This window comes from Somniosus microcephalus, chromosome 5, assembly GCF_052327205.1.
Source record: "Somniosus microcephalus isolate GS21.2 chromosome 5, FLI_Smic_1.0, whole genome shotgun sequence".
NCBI classification, from domain to species: domain Eukaryota; kingdom Metazoa; phylum Chordata; class Chondrichthyes; order Squaliformes; family Somniosidae; genus Somniosus; species Somniosus microcephalus.
Genome location: NC_140991.1, coordinates 42,091,259 through 42,112,259, shown reverse-complemented (window position 1 = coordinate 42,112,259; position 21,001 = coordinate 42,091,259).

The window sequence follows — 21,001 nt, the reverse complement described above, 5'->3', positions numbered from 1 at the left end:
TACATACTTTGGTTCTGTCTCCACAAAGGAGGACACAAATAACCTCCCAGAGATGCCGGGGAACATAGGGTCTGATGAAAGGGAGGAACTAAAAGAAATCAGTATTTGTAGGGAAATGGTGTTAGGAAAATTGATGGGACTGAAGGCTGATAAATCCCCAGGGCCTGATCGTCTACATCTCAGGGTACTTAAGGAAGTGGCCCTAGAGATAGTAGATGCATTGCTGGTCATCTTCCACAACTCGATAGACTCTGGAACGGTACCCATGGATTGGAGAGTAGCTAATGTTACCCCACTATTCAAAAAAGGTGGTAGAGAAAAAGTGGGGAATTATAGACCGGTAAGCCTGACATCGGTAGTGGGGAAAATGCTAGAGTCCATTATAAAAGATGTAATAGCAGAGCACTTGGAAAGCAGTGGCAGGATCGGACAAAGTCAACATGGATTTACAAAAGGTAAATCATGCTTGACTAATCTACTGGAATTTTTTGAGGATGTAACTGGTAAAATAGATAAGGGAGAACCAGTGGATGTGGTGTATTTGGACTTTCAGAAGGCTTTCGATAAGGTCGCACATAAGAGATTAGCGTGCAAAATTAAGGCACATGGGATTAGGGGCAAGGTATTTACTTGAATAGAGAACTGGTTGGTCAACAGAAAGCAAAGAGTTGGAATAAACGGGTCATTTTCCGAGTGGCAGGCAGTGACTAGTGGGGTACCACAAGGATCGGTCCTAGGGCCCCAGCTATTCACAATATATATTAATGATCTGGACGAGGGAATTGGATGTAATATCTCCAAATTTGCAGATGACACAAAGCTGGGTGGGAGGGTAAGCTGTGAGGAGGATGTCGTGAAACTCCAGTACGATTTGGACAGGTTGGGTGATTGGGCAGAAACATGGCAAATGCACTATAATGTGGATAAATGTGAGGTTATCCACTTTGGTGGCAAAAACAGGAAGGCAGATTATTATTTGAATGGCAATAGATTGGGAGAGGGGGAAGTGCAAAGAGACCTGGGTGTCCTTGTGCACCAGTCGCTGAAGGTAAGCATGCAGGTGCAGCAGGCGGTTAAGAAGGCAAATGGTATGTTGGCCTTCGTAGCAAGAGGGTTCGAGTACAGGAACAAGGATGTCTTGCTACAGTTGTACAGGGCCTTGGTGAGACCACACCTTGAGTATTGTGTGCAGTTTTGGTCACCTTACCTGAGGAAGGACGTTCTTGCCATGGAGGGAGTGCAGCGAAGGTTCACCAGGCTGACACCTGGGATGAGAGGAATAACGTATGAGGAGAGGTTGTGTCGATTGGGCTTATACTCACTGGAGTTTAGAAGATTGAGAGGGGATCTCATGGAAACCTATAAAATTCTGTCAGGTCTGGACAGACTAGATGCAGAAAGGATGTTTCTGATGGCCGGGGAGTCCAGAACCAGGGGTCATAGTCTAAGGATAAAGGGTAAGCCATTTAGGACTGAAATGAGGGGGAATTTCTTCACCCAGAGAGTGGTGAACCTGTGGAATTCTCTGCCACAGGGGGCGGTGGAGGCCAGTTCATTAAATATATTCAAGAAAGTGTTGGATATATTTCTTGAGGCTAAAGGGATCAAAGGATATGGGGAGAAGGCAGGGACAGGGTACTGAATTTGGATGATCAGCCATGACCTCATTGAATGGTGGAGCAGGCTCGAAGGGCCGAATGACCTACTCCTGCTCCTATCTTCTATGTTTCTATCTATGTAATACCATATTTCCGCTCTCTCCCCATACCCCTTGATGCCTTTTGTGTCCAGAAATCTATCGGTCTCCTTCTTAAATATATTCAGTGACTTGGCCTCCACAGCCTTCTGTGGTAGAGAATTCCACAGGTTCACCACCCTCTGAGTGAAGAAATTTCTCCTCATCTCAGTCCTAAATGTTCGACCCTGTATCCAGACTCACCGGCGGCAGCAGCGAGAGCGGCCCTGGGTGGAGACTGAGCGCAGAGAGCGAGGGTTTAAGGAGCTGGGAGAGAGAGAGAGCGGCCCAGACTCACCAGCGGCAGCAGCGAGAGCGGCCCTGGGTGGAGACTGAGCGCAGAGAGCGAGGATTTAAGGAACAGGGAGAGAGAGAGAGCGGCCCAGACTCACCGGCGGCAGCAGCGAGAGCGGCCCTGGGTGGAGACTGAGCGCAGAGACCGAGGATTTAAGGAACAGGGAGAGAGAGAGAGAGAGCGGCCCAGACTCACCGGCGGCAGCAGCGAGAGCGGCCCTGGGTGGAGACTGAGCGCGGAGACTGAGGATTTAAGGAACAGGGAGAGAGAGAGAGCGGCCCAGACTCACCAGCGGCAGCAGCGAGAGCGGCCCTAGGTGGAGACTGAGCGCAGAGAGCGAGGATTTAAGGAACTGGGAGAGAGAGAGAGAGAGAGCGGCCCAGACTCACCGGCGGCAGCAGCGAGAGCGGCCCTGGGTGGAGACTGAGCGCAGAGAGCGAGGGTTTAAGGAACGGGGAGAGAGAGAGAGCGGCCCAGACTCACCGGCGGCAGCAGCGAGAGCGGCCCTGGGTGGAGACTGAGCGCGGAGAGCGAGGATTTAAGGAACTGGGAGAGAGAGAAGTAAAAAGTAATCAAAGTGTGACATCACCAGAAAGCAGGTAAGTGATTGGTTGGTGAGTATTTCTTTCTTTCTCGCTTTTTTCTAAACTTAATTTTTGTGGTTTATAGGTTCAAGGGTCTCTGTTGTGTAGCGGGGAGTGCTAGTAAACAAGTATATCATTTAATTGTAGTGTAAGTAGTGGTATTGATTTGATTTAATTTAATTTAATTTGAATTAATTAAACGGTAAGTCATGGCAGCAATGTGATCAATATTGGATATCCCAGGACCTCAAATACTTGGAGCTCTTACAGTCTTTCCTTTCTCCTATAAAACCCAAGCTGGGCATCACCTAACCGCTACAACTCACTTTAGCGTCTTTTCTGTCCCACTCGTTTTCAACCTCGGTATTATCCTACACTATGGACCTTAGCCATTTTATTTTACAAGTGAAAAGACTGGCTGACGAAATGTTTCCTTTCCATGGCTCCCGGCACAGTTATTGTTGTGCTGTCGCTGGGAAACATGCCGGAAGGAGAATGTAATATTTTCCCTCTTGCACTTCAGAATCTCGTTTAAGTAGTTACTTCCTCTACTGCAGCAGGACGAGTTTTTCCACTTCCTACACCAGGCGCCCTTATGGTTTTATGAGTGACATTGCCAATTTGTGCTGAATTATGGCTATTTCTGTCCCATGGGCCCACATCCAGTAAAACATGGGTTGCCGTTATCAACTCATTTGACTTAACAGATAGAGGAGATTATCATCTTCTAGCACAGGCTGGATTCAAACCCAGGTTTCAGAGATGAAAGGACTGTATACAAATCCATTGTGCCAACCACACTCTCTGGGGGCCTGAGCATCACTCGTTTCAGAGCTTGGTTTGGTTTGATAGAAAACCTAATAACAATGTTAATGTGTTAATGGGGGGAAAAAACTTCAGTAGCTGAAAAGTGGTTTCACAAACCTCCAGCTAATTTAACTGGAATGCACTGCCTGAAAAGGTGGTGGATGCAGGTTTAATAGTAACTTTCAAAAAGGGAGCATCTCACCTCCTGACTCCCCAAAGCCTTTCCACCATCTATAAGGCACGAGTCAAGTGATGGAATACTCTCCACTTGCCTAGATGAGTGCAGCTCCAACAACACTCAAGAAGCTCGACACCATCCAGGACAAAGCAGCCCGCTTGATTGGCACCCCTTACGCCACCTTAAACATTCACTCCCTCCACCACCGGCGTACCGTGGCTGCAGTGTGTACCATCTACAAGATGCACTGCAGCAACTCGCCAAGGCTTCTTCGGCAGCACCTCCCAAACCCACGAACTCTTCCGCCTAGAAGGACAAGGGCAGCAGGTGCATGTGAACACCACCACCTGCAAGTTCCCCTCCAAGTCACACACCATCCTGACTTGGGAGTATATCGCCGATCCTTCATCGTCGCTGGGTCAAAATCCTGGAACTCCCTCCATAACAGCACTGTGGGAGTACCATCACCACACGGACTGCAGCGGTTCAAGATGGCGGCTCACCACCACCTTCTTGAGGGCAATTAGGGATGGGCAATAAATGTTGGTTTTGCCAGCGACGTCCATATCCATGGAGGAATATAAAAAAAAATTGGATAAATATTTGAAGGGGGTAAATGTGCAGGGGCCTAATTGGTAGATCTTTCAAAGAGCCAGCACAGGCATGATGGGCCAAATAGCCTGCTTCGGTGCTATGTGATTCTATGATTCTATAAGTTCTCTGACGGATAATTGTCTTTACTTTTTTAATTTACAAATTGCTTAGTTGAACTATTAAGATTACTTCGTCAGATCATAACCTCTGCCCCCATTTACACTGCCTCTAGACCCATCTTTTGTTTCTTAACTTGTCCCATTACCATCTCCTTTTGCCTTGCACCATCATCCCTTTTGTCTTTTAATCTCTCCTGCCTTCCACCCTATCACAGACCTTCCCTTTTGTGCTTTCCTCCTCCCTCCCCTTTCCCTGCCCCTGCACTTGCTTAAAACCTGTTACATCTTTAACTTTACAAAAGCAAAATACTGCGGATGCTGGAAATCTGAAATAAAAACAGGAAATGCTGGAAACACTCAGCAGGTCAGGCAGCATCTGTGGAGAGAGAAACAGAGTTAACGTTTCAGGTCAATGACATTTCATCAGAGGTTAGAGTTTTTAATGAAACGCTCATGGTGTAAATATAACAGATGCACGTGATACATCAGGTTTTACAATAGCTAACTTTCTTCAACATAAATACAAGTTTCTTCCTTTGTTTTTACATCTCATTCTCCTTTTTTTCTTTGGTCTTTTTCTGATTTCTTGTCTCTTTACTTTTTCTGTTTTTGTAGGCTTTTTAAAATCTGCTTTTCCAGTGTACCATTTGCATACCTTTCAACTCAATTCATCCTTGATCTGGCTCATGCTGTTTTGCCTTTAACTCTTCCTGTACGCCTTCATACTCTGTTGCTACCTTTGACACTTATCTCTGCAGTAGTCCCTCTGGTGTGTATACCCCGGGTCGGGTTAGGTACGGCCTTCTCCCACAAGAAGATAAAGTAACATATGTTGGAATAAGTTGTAATGGAGAAGATGTGTGTCACCCAAGTGCCCAGCCCAACAGCCATCGTATGTGAACATGTAGTATGCAGCTGCCTTGCATTGGCAGCAATCTTAGTGTTTGTTGCTAACCATATTTCATGGTCCATAGGGAAAACACATTGTTATGACAGCAATTTGAAGTGCCTTGATGAAACATGAGCATGTTTTGAATTGTACATTTGCAAAGTCATGAATGGTTGTCAGGTAATGTGCCTTGTTCCCCTGTCATGCTCCATCAAGCTTACAGTGAAATACTGTTAACATTCATTGCAAGGAAACAAAAGAAACAAAATGTGACCAGCATGCACCTTATCTTCCTCTGCAGATTTCACTGGAGATAAGAGTAGCATCCAAATAATTGGCCTTTGAGTTGTCGAAAACTAGCTACAGCAGCCATTTAAGACTGAGATGAGCAGGAATTTCTTTACTCGGAGGGTTGTGAATCTTTGGAATTCTCTGCCCCAGAGGGCTGTGAATGCTGAGTCTTTGAGTATATTCAAGGCAGAGATAGATAGATTTTTGGACTCTAGGGGAATCAAGGGATATGGAGATCTGGCAGGAAAGTGGAGTTGAGGTCGATGATCCACCATGATCTTATTAAATGGCGGAGCAGGCTCGAGGGGCCGTATGGCCTACTCCTGCTCTTACTTCTTAGGTTCTTATGTTCTTATAGCACTCTAACTTGTATCTTGAAAAAGGTTGAAATAAAATGGAATAAGCAGAGGTGCACTACTTCAATCTTTGCAACCGTACAAGTTAGTGTCAGCGATAGCTCCCTTAGATTGGAAGATAGGTCATGTAGTTTCAACTTTCAAAAAAGGGGACAAATCAGAGCCAGAGACTTATGGGCCCATCAGCCTGACATCCATCATTGGGAAGATGCTTGAAGTGATCCTAAGTGATGCCCTTTATGATCACTGTGAAAGAGAAGGGGCAATTAGAGATAGTCAACGTGGCTTCAGGAAAAGAAGGTTGTGTCTTGCAAACCTGATTGAGGTTTTTGAAGAAGTTACTAGGCTAGTGGGTGAGAGTAATCCGGTTGACATTGTCTACCTGGACTTTCAGAAAGCCTTTGATAAGGTGCCTCATACTAGGTTGCTTCACAAGATAGAGTCTTATGGCATCAGTGGAAGTTTGATACGCTGGATTAGAAATTGGCTCCAATCCTGCAACCAAAGCATTGTAGTCAACAGTTGTGATCAGCCTGGAGGCAGGCTACTATGGAGTCCCCCAGAGATCAAGGATCGGCCTGCTACTACTGTTCACTGTTTTTATTAATGACCTGGACAGTGGTGTTAGGGGGGTATGGTAAATAAGTTTGGCGAATGCAACAAGATTTAGATACAATGGGGGAATGGGCCAAGCAATGGCGAATTGCATTTAACCTCGATAAACGCAGTGTGATGCATGTAGGCAGGACCAACACTGATCATTTACAGGGAACGATACCGAAAGCAGCTGCGAGTGAAAAGGATCTAGGTGTTACTGTGTACAGATCATTGAAAATTCATGACCAATGCAGAGAATCTGTAGCTAAAGCAAACAGATATTAATAGAACCATTCAGTACAAGTCAAAGCACAACATACTGTTGTTATACAGGCCATTGGTTAGACCGGATCTGGAGCAACATTGCTGCTAAACTGCGCGGCCGTGCAGCGGACTGGAGGTCTTGTGCAGGCCGCTCGTCTGCTTTTATATTGAAGAAACCGTGCATGTGCAAAAATTTGAATGGGCCGTGCAGCCAGTTAAAGGGACCGCGCACCTAAAATAAAAATTAGAGGGAACATTGATCTGGAGTCCTGCACCCAGTTTTGGTCCCCTCACATGGTGAGTGATATAGTGGCCTTGCAAAAAGTTCAGACGAGAGTTACAAGAATGATTCCTAGCTTAAAGAACCTTAGTTACTTAGATAGGCTTAAAGAGCTGGATCTATTTACTTTAAAGTAGCGTAGACTTAGAGATGATCAGTGGAAATAGTTTTTCTCTCTCTACCCTCTATTTACCCTTTCTGATCCCCTTTTAATATCCTGAAAACTTTGATCAGATCAGCCCTTAACCGTCTAAATTCCAGGGAATACAACCCTAGTTTGCGTAATCTCTCCTCGTAACTTAACCCTTGGAGTCCGGGTATCATTCTAGTATAGAAACATAGAAGATAGGAGCAGGAGTAGGCCATTCAGCCCCTCGAGCCTGCACCGCCATTCAATGAGATCATGGCTGATCATCCAAATTCAGTACCCTGTCCCTGCTTTCTCCCCATACCCCTTGATCCCTTTAGCCTTAAGAAATATATCCAACTCCTTCTTGAATATATTTAATGTATTGGCCTCTACTGCTTTCTGTGGTAGAGAATTCCACAGGTTCACCACTCTCTGGGTGAAGAAATTCCTCCTCATTTCTGTCCTAAATGGCCTACCCCTTATCCTTAGACTGTGACCCCTGGTTCTGGACTCCTCGACCATCGGGAACATCCTTCCTGCATCTAGACTGTCCAGTCCTGTCAGAATTTTAAAAGTTTCGATGAGATCCCCTCTCATTCTTCTAAACTCCAGCGAGTACAAAAGAGAAACAACAGGTATATGAAAGATCAAGATGGCGTCCGTGGCGGTCGCAGGGTATGCGCTCTCCCTGAGTCGGTCGGCCCACTCCCGCTACAGACGCTGTGCATCGGCACTGATGAGTTCGGCGAGTCGGCATGGAGGCAGCAGGATCAGCGATGGAGGCCACGACGACCCGCTGTAGCACGGCGGCCGGCAGCTCCTCGGCGGGAGGCTCGGAGGTCGAACCGGTAGGAGGGTGGCAGCCAGCGGACCGAGGGCGGGAAAAGCAGGCCCTGGAAGGTCGGACACCACGGGAGGCTCAGAGGTCAGACCGGGTGGAAGGAGAGCCAGGGAGAAGCAGCCCCCGGGATGACGCTACCACGGCGGCTGAAGATTGTCGGGCAGGAGCGCGGGAAAGGCGGAGCGAGGCGAGAGCGGACCCTATTGTGATGGCGCCGATGAAGATGGCTGCCATACTTGCGGGCTCCGTACGTACCAGGCAGCTAAGTGTCCTTTGCTGCTTGGTGAGCTCGGCTCGTTAAGAAAAAAGCATTTCACTGACTGGATTTCACTTGTTGTATTTGGTTATGTGACAAATAAAATTGAAATTGAAATTGAAATTGAATTGATCTGATAGAGGTATATAAAACAATGAAAGGGCTGGATAGCGTGCCTATTGATAGTGTAGGGGGTGGTGTGGGGTGGCACGTACGCCCAGTCAGTTATGCCTCTGACTGTCTCTGAGCGGTTCGAATCACTCCCACGCCCCTGTGTTCTAGACACCGGACTTAGGTACAGGCGGTGATACAGAAAAGACTCGAGTAGGCAGGTGGTTTGTGGTGAATCCGTGATTCTTAAAGTATGGTGTTATCCAATAACTAGACGGAGGCTGTGAATTAACAATCAACAGGTGTTTACTGGAGGAGAGTAGTCTAAAGACTAACAGTACAGATGCCTGCTCAAGGCTTATATACAGGTGTGGTCACTGCCGGTACTACAGTATACAGGAGCTGTAAAAGTAGTTCTCTCTTAAAGGTACATACACTACAATTCCTCCCCTTTTAGATTAACAGTACCCATAACATTCAAATAACAGTTAACACTTTAACATACACATTTAACTGAAATAGTCCATTTATAGATTCAGTCTTTGGGGCGGCTTCCTGATCCTTTCTGGACAGCGCCTTTCCTGAGTGTCTTGTTGTTCTTGTTGCGGAGGCGATTCTAGCCCCCTTTCGTCGGTTAGTTCATCAGTTTCCACTGCTACTGTTTCTGGGGTAGATGCTACCAGTATGTCGGGTTCATCCCCAGGTACGCGAGACATGGGGTTGACTCGTTCCTGTGACGCTAGGATCTGGTCGACGTGGCGTCTCACGATGATCTCCCCGACATCCACTGTGTATATTAGTTGCCCCTGCCGTGTGCATATCGTTCCGGGTTGCCATTTCTCTGTTTGGTAGTCGCAGGCCAAGACTGGTTGTCCTACATTGAAGCTCCTTGTTGGCTTCTCATTGATGTGCTGGAATTGCTTATCCTCAACATTTCTTCGCAGATTTGGTCTGAGCAAATCCAGACGAGATCTCAACCTTCGGTTAAAGAACATCATGGCCGGGGTCTGGTTGGTAACTGCATGTGTCGCATTTCTGTAGGCTAACAGGAAGTTGTCCACCTTATGCTGCAGTGGAATGTCATCATCGCACATGGCCCTTATTGCCTTTTTAAAGGTTTGTATGAACCTCTCAGCCAATCAATTTGTGGCTGGATGATACGGGGCGGATGTGTAATGCCTTACCCCATTGCTTCTCATAAATTTCCGAAACTCTTCGGACACAAACTGTGGTCCGTTATCAGAGCAAATCTGCTCTGGCAAGCCGTTCCTGGCAAATATGGTCCATAGGACTGCAATCGTTTTCTCTGTAGTGGTGGAGGACATTTTGATCACCTCAGGCCATTTTGAGTGCGCATCCACTGCTATTAGGAACATTGAGTCCATGCATGGACCAGCAAAATCAATATGCACCCGTTGCCATGGAGAAGAGGGCCACTCCCATGGGTGTAGAGGGGCATGTGGTGGTGCATTTTGGACCTTCTGGCATCCTGAGCAGCTCTTTGTTAGATCCTACGATTTGATCGATCGATCCCCAGCCACCACACATAAGCCCTAGCAAGGCTTTTCATTTTCACCCCTCCCAGATGGCCTTCGTGAAGCTCATTGAGCACTCTCTCCCTTAACTTGGGTGGAATTACCACTCGGGATCCACACATCACTGTCCCCTGGCATACTGACAGCTGTTCTCTTCTGGATGAGAATGCTGGCAACAGTGAGTCGCCATGTGTTGGCCATCCCTTCACCGTCAAATCATATACCCGAGACAGTGTCGGATCATTTCGGGTCTCCTTCTCTATATCCGCGTTAGTTACTGGCAAGCGTTCAATTATCGACGAATAAAATATTTCGATAGGGTCCACTGCTGGTGCTTCCTCCACAGTAGGCAGTGGCAGGCGTGATAGCCCATCAGCGTTTCCATGCTGTTTCATGCCCTTATACTCTATTTCATATTGGTTCGCCCCTAGAAAAAGGGACCATCTTTGCAGCCGTTGTGCAGTCATCACCGGAACGCCCTTCTTTGGATTAAAGATGGAGACAAGTGGTTGGTGGTCAGTCAGCAAGGTGAACTTCTGCCCATGCAGATAGTGGTTGAATTTTTTTACTCCCCATACTAGGCTGAGGGCCTCCCTGTCAATCTGGGCGTAGTTGCGCTCGGCTGAGATTAGTGACCGAGACGCAAAGGCTACTGGCCTCTCCAACCCGTCTGAGAATTTGTGCGACAGCACCGCTCCAATACCATAGGGTGATGCATCACACGCCAACCGAATTGGTAGTGCTGGGTTGAAATGGGCCAACACCTCTTTTGATGTGATCAATTATTTGCACTTCTGGAAAGCTCGTTTACATTCGTCATTCCACTTCCATGATACCCCCGTTTGCGGTAGGGTGTTCAGTGGGTGTAATACTGTAGACAAATTTGGTAAGAACATATGGTAGTAGTTCACCAGCCCGAGGAACGACCTCAGTCGTGACACATTTTCCGGTGCTGGAGCCTTGACTACTGCCTCAATCTTTTCAGGGGACTTATGTAACCCCTCTTCATCAATAACATGGCCACAATACGAGATCTGTTTCTGAAAAAACTCGCACTTGTGGCGATTAGCTCGTAGCCCATATTCCTTTAATCTAGTGAGCACCTTCTCCAGGTTGGCGAGGTGATCACTGTCATTTTCGCCCGTGACCAGGATGTCGTCCAAATAACACTGGGTCCCTGGAATCCCTTGCAGGACTTGATCCATTGCCCTTTGCCAAATAGCCGGAGCCGATGCTACCCAGAACACCAGCCGGTTGTATTGGTAGAGACCTTTATGAGTGTTGATCGTAAGGTATTGTTTCGAGGCTTCTTCTACCTCCATTTGCAGGTACGCCTGGGCCAAATATATCTTAGTGAAGCGTTTCCTTCCAGATAGCGAGGCGAAAATATCTTCAATCCGTGGAAGCGGATATTGTACCGTGTGAAGGACTGGGTTCACTGTCACCTTAAAATCCCCACAGATGCGGACCTTCTTTGGTTCCCCAGGCATATTACTCAACGACCTCTTCATTACAGGAACGATGGGTGTAGCCCACTCGCTCCAGTCCACTTTGGACAGTACTCCTGAATGTTCCAAACCTTCCAGCTCTGCTTCGACGGCTGGTCGGATCGCATAAGGCACCGGTCTGGCCTTAAAAAACTTTGGGCTTGCATTTTCCTCTATTTTAATCATTGCTGTTATGCCTTTTAGTGTTCCGAGTCCCTCCTGGAACACTTCTTGTGCGTCATTTAGCATTTTTGACAGTTGTCCAGGTGTGACGTCATCATCCTTTTTGGCCTCAACCTTCAGTGCCTGTATGGAATGCCAATCTAATTGTATCTTCCGGATCCATTCACGTCCTAGTAGTGGTGGTCCTCCATCTGGCAATACATATAGGTCCATTTTTGGTATTTCCTGGCCTTTGTATATCACGTTCACCCTTATTTTTCCTTTGGGTTAGACTTTTTGCCCCGTGTACGTCTTCAAGACAATCTCTGTAGCTTTCAAGGGTATATGTGAGAATAGCCGCTTGTAGTCCCTTCGGTTTATAACTGTTAGGGCTGATCCTGTGTCCAATTCCATTTTCACTTGGACTCCGTCTATCTTGAGCGTGACCCAGATAGTCTGGTGATCCTCCATTTTGATTACCTTATGTAGTTTCAGACAACCCAGCTCCTTGCTTCCGGAGTCTTTATCACTTTTCTGTTCGTCTGAACTACTGTCCATCACCTTATGTACCTTTTTGTACTTCTCCTGTGGAGATTTCTTGCTGCTGGTTTTCTTCCCTGACCTGCAGACTCTTGCTATGTGTCCTGCTTTTCCACACTGTCTGCACACTTGGTCCTTGAATCAACAATCCCTCTGGTCGTGTGTTGTTCTGCCACAGCGATAACACTTCCCTGCTCCATATGACATTTCATTGGTGCCATATTCTTGCGGTCTCCGTTGTACCTCTGCAGCGCCCCTTGCGGCTGCTTCGTGTGATACTGCCATGCTGAAAGCCTTGTCCAGCGTAAGATCCTTTTCTGATAGAAGCCGTTTCTGGGTTCCTTCACTTTGAAGCCCACACACATACTTGTCCCTTAACGTATCTGCTAGTCCCAGTCCAAACTGGCAGTGTTTCGATAGCTTGCGCAGTTCCGTTAAATACTCAGCATTACTTTCGTCTTTATGCTGGTTCCTTTTGTGGAACTTAAATCTTTCTGCTATCAGCAGCAGTGTGGGGTTTATGTTGTCCTGTAGGATTTCCACTATGCTTTCGAAATCCTTATCCACTGGCTTCTCTGGGGTTATTAGGTTTCGCAGTAAACCATAAGTTTTTGCACCCATGGAATTTAACAAAACCAGTGCTTTCCTAGCATCTGGCACTTCATTCACCTTGCAGTACACCTCAATGCGTTCCACATATGTCGCCCAATCTTCGACTTCATTGTCAAACGCAGTGACACTGCCACTCTTCGGCATCCCTGGGTGTGGTTAACTGTCTAAAATGGCGTCTCCCATGCTCTCCCTTCTTCTCCGCTGGCTCAAAATGGCATCTCCCGCGCGTTCCTTTCTTCCCGCGCTCGCCCTTCTTCTCCACTGCGGCTTCTAAAATGGCATCTCCCGCGCTCTCCCGTGCTCTCCCTTCGTCTCCGCGGCTCAAATGGCATCTCCCGCGCTTCCTTTCTTCCCCCGCGGACGCTGCTCAGCCCTTGAGCCCTAGCTGCGCTCTGCGCATTCTCCTGTGCGTTTCTCTCGTTGCCGCCGCTCGGTCCTGAACCCCGGCTGTGCTTTACCCTCTCTCTCTTTTTGTTTTCCATCGACGCCGCTCGGTCTTCAACCCCCGGCTGCGCCCTGTGCGCTTTACCCTCTCTCTTACCCCGTCGACGCTGCTCGGCCTTTTCTGTGCCGTCGGTCGGCTCCAGCCGCCGCTGTCCGGGAAGGGTCTGCGCTGTACCTGTTGCCAGTCTGTTGCTGGATCGTCGTGGCTGGAGAACCAAGCCCAGCTCTCAACAGCCTCCCCTGCGATATTCACTCTCTGCCGGATGACTGGCAGTTGCTCGTGGTCGACGCCCGTGCTTCTGGCCTCGACTTTCTTCCACCGTCCTCCCGGAGCGAATCCTTGAAAGGAAATGCAGAGTTGCAGGTAGATTCGAATCGACCTCGTCGCCACTGTTGAATCCGTGATTCTTAAAGTATGGTGTTTTTCAATAACTAGACGGAGGCTGTGAATTAACAATCAACAGGTGTTTACTGGAGGAGAGTAGTCTAAAGACTAACAGTACAGATGCCTGCTCAAGGCTTATATACAGGTGTGGTCACTGCCGGTACTACAGTATACAGGAGCTGTAAAAGTAGTTCTCTCTTAAAGGTACATACACTACAATTCCTCCCCTTTTAGATTAACAGTACCCATAACATTCAAATAACAGTTAACACTTTAACATACACATTTAACTGAAATAGTCCATTTATAGATTCAGTCTTTGGGGCGGCTTCCTGATCCTTTCTGGACAGCGCCTTTCCTGAGTGTCTTGTTCTTGGTGCGGAGGCGATTCTAGCCCCCTTTCGTCGGTTAGTTCATCAGTTTCCACTGCTACTGTTTCTGGGGTAGATGCTACCGGTATGTCGGGTTCATCCCCAGGTACGCGAGACATGGGGTTGACTCGTTCCTGTGACGCTAGGATCTGGTCGACGTGGCGTCTCACGATGATCTCCCCGACATCCACTGTGTACATTAGTTGCCCCTGCCGTGTGCATATCGTTCCGGGTTGCCATTTCTCTGTTTGGTAGTCGCAGGCCAAGACTGGTTGTCCTACATTGAAGCTCCTTGTTGGCTTCTCATTGATGTGCTGGAATTGCTTATCCTCAACATTTCTTCGCACATTTGGTCTGAGCAAATCCAGACGAGATCTCAACCTTTGGTTAAAGAACATCATGGCCGGGGTCTGGTTGGTAACTGCATGTGTCGCATTTCTGTAGGCTAACAGGAAGTTGTCCACCTTATGCTGCAGTGGAATGTCATCATCGCACATGGCCCTTACGGCCTTTTTAAAGGTTTGTACGAACCTCTCAGCCAATCAATTTGTGGCTGGATGATACGGGGCGGATGTGTAATGCCTTACCCCATTGCTTCTCATAAATTTCCGAAACTCTTCGGACACAAACTGTGGTCCGTTATCAGAGCAAATCTGCTCTGGCAAGCCATTCCTGGCAAATATGGTCCATAAGACTGCAATCGTTTTCTCTGTAGTGGTGGAGGACATTTTGATCACCTCAGGCCATTTCGAGTGCGCATCCACTGCTATTAGGAACATTGAGTCCATGCATGGACCAGCAAAATCAATATGCACCCGTTGCCATGGAGAAGAGGGCCACTCCCATGGGTGTAGAGGGGCATGTGGTGGTGCATTTTGGACCTTCTGGCATCCTGAGCAGCTCTTTGTTAGATCCTACGATTTGATCGATCGATCCCCGGCCACCACACATAAGCCCTAGCAAGGCTTTTCATTTTCACCCCTCCCAGATGGCCTTCGTGAAGCTCATTGAGCACTCTCTCCCTTAACTTGGGTGGAATTACCACTCGGGATCCACACATCACTGTCCCCTGGCATACTGACAGCTGTTCTCTTCTGGATGAGAATGCTGGCAACAGTGAGTCGCCATGTGTTGGCCATCTCTTCACCGTCAAATCATATACCCGAGACAGTGTCGGATCATTTCGGGTCTCCTTCTCTATATCCGCGTTAGTTACTGGCAAGCGTTCAATTATCGACGAATAAAATATTTCGATAGGGTCCACTGCTGGTGCTTCCTCCACAGTAGGCAGTGGCAGGCGTGATAGCCCATCAGCGTTTCCATGCTGTTTCGTGCCCTTATACTCTATTTCATATTGGTTCGCCCCTAGAAAAAGGGACCATCTTTGCAGCCGTTGTGCAGTCATCACCGGAACGCCCTTCTTTGGATTAAAGATGGAGACAAGTGGTTGGTGGTCAGTCAGCAAGGTGAACTTCTGCCCATGCAGATAGTGGTTGAATTTTTTTACTCCCCATACTAGGCTGAGGGCCTCCCTGTCAATCTGGGCGTAGTTGCGCTCGGCTGAGATTAGTGACCGAGACGCAAAGGCTACTGGCCTCTCCAACCCGTCTGAGAATTTGTGCGACAGCACCGCTCCAATACCATAGGGTGATGCATCACACGCCAACCGAATTGGTAGTGCTGGGTTGAAATGGGCCAACACCTCTTTTGATGTGATCAATTATTTGCACTTCTGGAAAGCTCGTTTACATTCGTCATTCCACTTCCATGATACCCCCGTTTGCAGTAGGGTGTTCAGTGGGTGTAATACTGTAGACAAATTTGGTAAGAACATATGGTAGTAGTTCACCAGCCCGAGGAACGACCTCAGTCGTGACACATTTTCCGGTGCTGGAGCCTTGACTACTGCCTCAATCTTTTCAGGGGACTTATGTAACCCCTCTTCATCAATAACATGGCCACAATACGAGATCTGTTTCTGAAAAAACTCGCACTTGTGGCGATTAGCTCGTAGCCCATATTCCTTTAATCTAATGAGCACCTTCTCCAGGTTGGCGAGGTGATCACTGTCATTTTCGCCCGTGACCAGGATGTCGTCCAAATAACACTGGGTCCCTGGAATCCCTTGCAGGACTTGATCCATTGCCCTTTGCCAAATAGCCGGAGCCGATGCTACCCAGAACACCAGCCGGTTGTATTGGTAGAGACCTTTATGAGTGTTGATCGTAAGGTATTGTTTCGAGGCTTCTTCTACCTCCATTTGCAGGTACGCCTGGGCCAAATATATCTTAGTGAAGCGTTTCCTTCCAGATAGCGAGGCGAAAATATCTTCAATCCGTGGAAACGGATATTGTACCGTGTGAAGGACTGGGTTCACTGTCACCTTAAAATCCCCACAGATGCGGACCTTCTTTGGTTCCCCAGGCATATTACTCAACGACCTCTTCATTACAGGAACGATGGGTGTAGCCCACTCGCTCCAGTCCACTTTGGACAGTACTCCTGAATGTTCCAAACCTTCCAGCTCTGCTTCGACGGCTGGTCGGATCGCATAAGGCACCGGTCTGGCCTTAAAAAACTTTGGGCTTGCATTTTCCTCTATTTTAATCATTGCTGTTATGCCTTTTAGTGTTCCGAGTCCCTCCTGGAACACTTCTTGTGCGTCATTTAGCATTTTTGACAGTTGTCCAGGTGTGACGTCATCATCCTTTTTGGCCTCAACCTTCAGTGCCTGTATGGAATGCCAATCTAATTGTATCTTCCGGATCCATTCACGTCCTAGTAGTGGTGGTCCTCCATCTGGCAATACATATAGGTCCATTTTTGGTATTTCCTGGCCTTTGTATATCACGTTCACCCTTATTTTTCCTTTGGGTTAGACTTTTTGTCCCGTGTACGTCTTCAAGACAATCTCTGTAGCTTTCAAGGGTATATGTGAGAATAGCCGCTTGTAGTCCCTTCGGTTTATAACTGTTAGGGCTGATCCTGTGTCCAATTCCATTTTCACTTGGACTCCGTCTATCTTGAGCGTGACCCAGATAGTCTGGTGATCCTCCATTTTGATTACCTTATGTAGTTTCAGACAACCCAGCTCCTTGCTTCCGGAGTCTTTATCACTTTTCTGTTCGTCTGAACTACTGTCCATCACCTTATGTACCTTTTTGTACTTCTCCTGTGGAGATTTCTTGCTGCTGGTTTTCTTCCCTGACCTGCAGACTCTTGCTATGTGTCCTGCTTTTCCACACTGTCTGCACACTTGGTCCTTGAATCAACAATCCCTCTGGTCGTGTGTTGTTCTGCCACAGCGATAACACTTCCCTGCTCCATATGACATTTCATTGGTGCCATATTCTTGCGGTCTCCGTTGTACCTCTGCAGCGCCCCTTGCGGCTGCTTCGTGTGATACTGCCATGCTGAAAGCCTTGTCCAGCGTAAGATCCTTTTCTGATAGAAGCCGTTTCTGGGTTCCTTCACTTTGAAGCCCACACACATACTTGTCCCTTAACGTATCTGCTAGTCCCAGTCCAAACTAGCAGTGTTTCGATAGCTTGCGCAGTTCCGTTAAATACTCAGCATTACTTTCGTCTTTATGCTGGTTCCTTTTGTGGAACTTAAATCTTTCTGCTATCAGCAGCGGTGTGGGGTTTATGTTGTCCTGTAGGATTTCCACTATGCTTTCGAAATCCTTATCCACTGGCTTCTCTGGGGTTATTAGGTTTCGCAGTAAACCATAAGTTTTTGCACCCATGGAATTTAACAAAACCAGTGCTTTCCTAGCATCTGGCACTTCATTCGCCTTGCAGTACACCTCAATGCGTTCCACATATGTCGCCCAATCTTCGACTTCATTGTCAAACGCAGTGACACTGCCACTCTTCGGCATCCCTGGGTGTGGTTAACTGTCTAAAATGGCGTCTCCCATGCTCTCCCTTCTTCTCCGCTGGCTCAAAATGGCATCTCCCGCGCTTTCCTTTCTTCCCGCGCTCGCCCTTCTTCTCCACTGCGGCTTCTAAAATGGCATCTCCCGCGCTCTCCCGTGCTCTCCCTTCTTCTCCGCGGCTCAAATGGCATCTCCCGCGCTTCCTTTCTTCCCCCGCGGACGCTGCTCAGCCCTTGAGCCCTAGCTGCGCTTTGCGTGTTCTCCTGTGCGTCTCTCTCGTTGCCGCCGCTCGGTCCTGAACCCCGGCTGTGCTTTACCCTCTCTCTCTTTTTGTTTTCCATCGACGCCGCTCGGTCTTCAACCCCCGGCTGCGCCCTGTGCGCTTTACCCTCTCTCTTACCCCGTCGACGCTGCTCGGCCTTTTCTGTGCCGTCGGTCGGCTCCAGCCGCCGCTGTCCGGGAAGGGTCTGCGCTATACCTGTTGCCAGTCTGTTGCTGGATCGTCGTGGCTGGAGAACCAAGCCCAGCTCTCAACAGCCTCCCCTGCGATGTTCACTCTCTGCCGGATGACTGGGCGGTTGCTCGTGGTCGACGCCCGTGCTTCTGGCCTCGACTTTCTTCCACCGTCCTCCCGGAGCGAATCCTTGAAAGGAAATGCAGAGTTGCAGGTAGATTCGAATCGACCTCGTCGCCACTGTTGAATCCGTGATTCTTAAAGTATGGTGTTTTTCAATAACTAGACGGAGGCTGTGAATTAACAATCAACAGGTGTTTACTGGAGGAGAGTAGTCTAAAGACTAACAGTACAGATGCCTGCTCAAGGCTTATATACAGGTGTGGTCACTGCCGGTACTACAGTATACAGGAGCTGTAAAAGTAGTTCTCTCTTAAAGGTACATACACTACAGTTTGGATGTAAGCAAAACCAAGATTTTTATTGAAAAGGAAATTACACAATCTTATGAAACGTTACTAGTATAAAATTTACAGGCAAATACAAAATAACTATACTTATACAGGGAATGGGGAACACACGGCACATCGAGGGAAAACAACTATCTTAACAATCCCCTTATCCTTATCCCACCCCTTATACCTAACTAGATTAAGCTATGAGGGGCCAGAATTCATGCTCACCAATCAAAAGATCTGCTGAATTCAAAACAGCGGTGGGGTTTGGGGTTCGCTCTTTGTGCTCTCTGGAGCCTGCCGTCGTCACGTGGTCTCGGGGTGCTGCAAGGGCGTTGTCCAGGTACAAGTACCCCAAAGTTAAAGTCTCTGCTTGGGTACTTTACCTCGCAGGGATGATGGTTCCTCTTCCTCGGCCGGCAGTTGGAGTTTGCATGAAGATAGTCGCAGGTCAGCTGGACTAAAGGCCCGATTATTCGAAGCTTTTCTTCAATCGTCTTTCCATTCGTCTTCCTCACCACCTTGCCTCGTCGCGTCCCGCCTCGCCTGGCCTGGTCTGTCCGTGTCCACCTGGTGCAATGCCGGGCGTCCCTGGTGGAATGGGGAAAGGCACGGGCAGTGGCCGTGCAGTAAGCGCGGAATGGGGGAAGAGCAGTAGCCACGAAGGCGAGGGGCCAGAGCAGGAGCCGGGAGCAAGGGCAGAGAGCAGAGACAGAAGGTTGCCAGTGGGCCTACAATTATACTCCTTTGGATGGCCCTTATCTGCGTGCCAAATCAGGTTAGTTCTTTGTCCCAATCTTGGTGGGCTAGTTTAAATAATTTTAGCAATTTAAACGAACTGTTTTTAGATGGCCGGTAATCGCACCGACTGGCCCGATTCCTGATTTGCTTTTGTTATTAATACATCTTAATCGGCCTGCCCAGCTTCGATGGCTTCCCTAAGCTGTTTCCGATTATTTATGCAAACAACTTGATGGCCTTAAGTATAGGCCTCACTGGTTTTGCTCTGTCTCCGATTTGACTTAATGCATAATTCAAAGTCCTGTCTGCTTTCAAAACACAAAAGTCTCTCTTCACAGAAACTGCAGCCTGGGTTTCGATTTCCCAAGAAGCTGCTTGTGCCACAGGGTCCAAGCCTTTTAAATCTTGCAGGCTTTTGGCCACGAGGTGCGGACGCCATCTTGGGTACCCCTTTTCATTAAAATGTCCATGCAGGATCCCTTTTCTTATTAATAACTTTTGGGGAAATGTAGAAATTTTGTGAATCTTACAATAGATTATTTCAGTTTGTCAGATTTGGGGGACATGCATTTAAACTACACAAAGGTAGGAATAGGCTAGATGTTAGACCTATAGGGCAGGATTTTCATTGGGCCGAGGAGTCGAGATTGGAGGCGTGGGGGGGGGGTTAAAATCCAAAATCAGGGGTCCCAACCCCCTCCCGCACCCAAACCTGCCTCCATGCCAGTTTCAAAGGAGGCGGGTACCCGCCCCGCACTGGGACCCACCTACCCGAGGCGGGAAGGGATTAGTGCCAATTAACTGCCTGTTAACAGGTAGTTAACAGGTAGTTTTTAGCCTAATCCCAATTTTTAAGGTTGAAATGTGGGATTCCCGACGGCTCCAAACCACGCCAAGTTAGAGGAGGTGGGCCGTCAGGTTGAAGGACTTGGAGGGGTCGAGATGTCCGTGTTCAGGTGAGTGATGTGTGCATGAGTGCAAAGGTAAGTGTGTTTCATGTGTCTAAAGTGATTAAAGAAGTTTAAATGACCTTTTCTTACCTTTTCAGCCTTCCTTCCTTTAGGTCCCGGGAGTCCCTCATCTCACCGGCACAGGAAGCAGAATGGCTGTGAAATATCTAAAGTGACAGCCTTCAGCTTACTGTGCAGGAGAGATTTCTAACTGAGTCTGTGGAGAAGGACTCAGGTTAGAAGTAAGACTGTCAGTGTTTGACTGCATCAAACAGCTGTGAAACACTGATATTTCATCTGTCAAAACCTCTTGACAGATGAAATTTCAGTCTGTGATGTCACCTGTTGTCGGGTGGCCCTTAATTGGCCTGCTGAGCCCGCTGGGTGGGCTCAACAAGGTCAATCAAGTTAAAATCGTGTGGATTGGCTGCATCTTGATGGAGGCGGGACTACAACCCCAAAAGTTGTAGTCCCGCCTCCTACCCGACTCCTGAGTTAAAATCCTGCCCAAATTCTCTAGAGTTTAGAAGAATGAGAGACGATCTCATTGAAACATACAAGATTCTTACAGGGCTTGACAGGGTAGATGCAGGGAGGATGTTTCCCCTGGCTAGGGAGTCTAGAACCAGGGGTCACAGTCTCAGAATAAGGGGTCGGC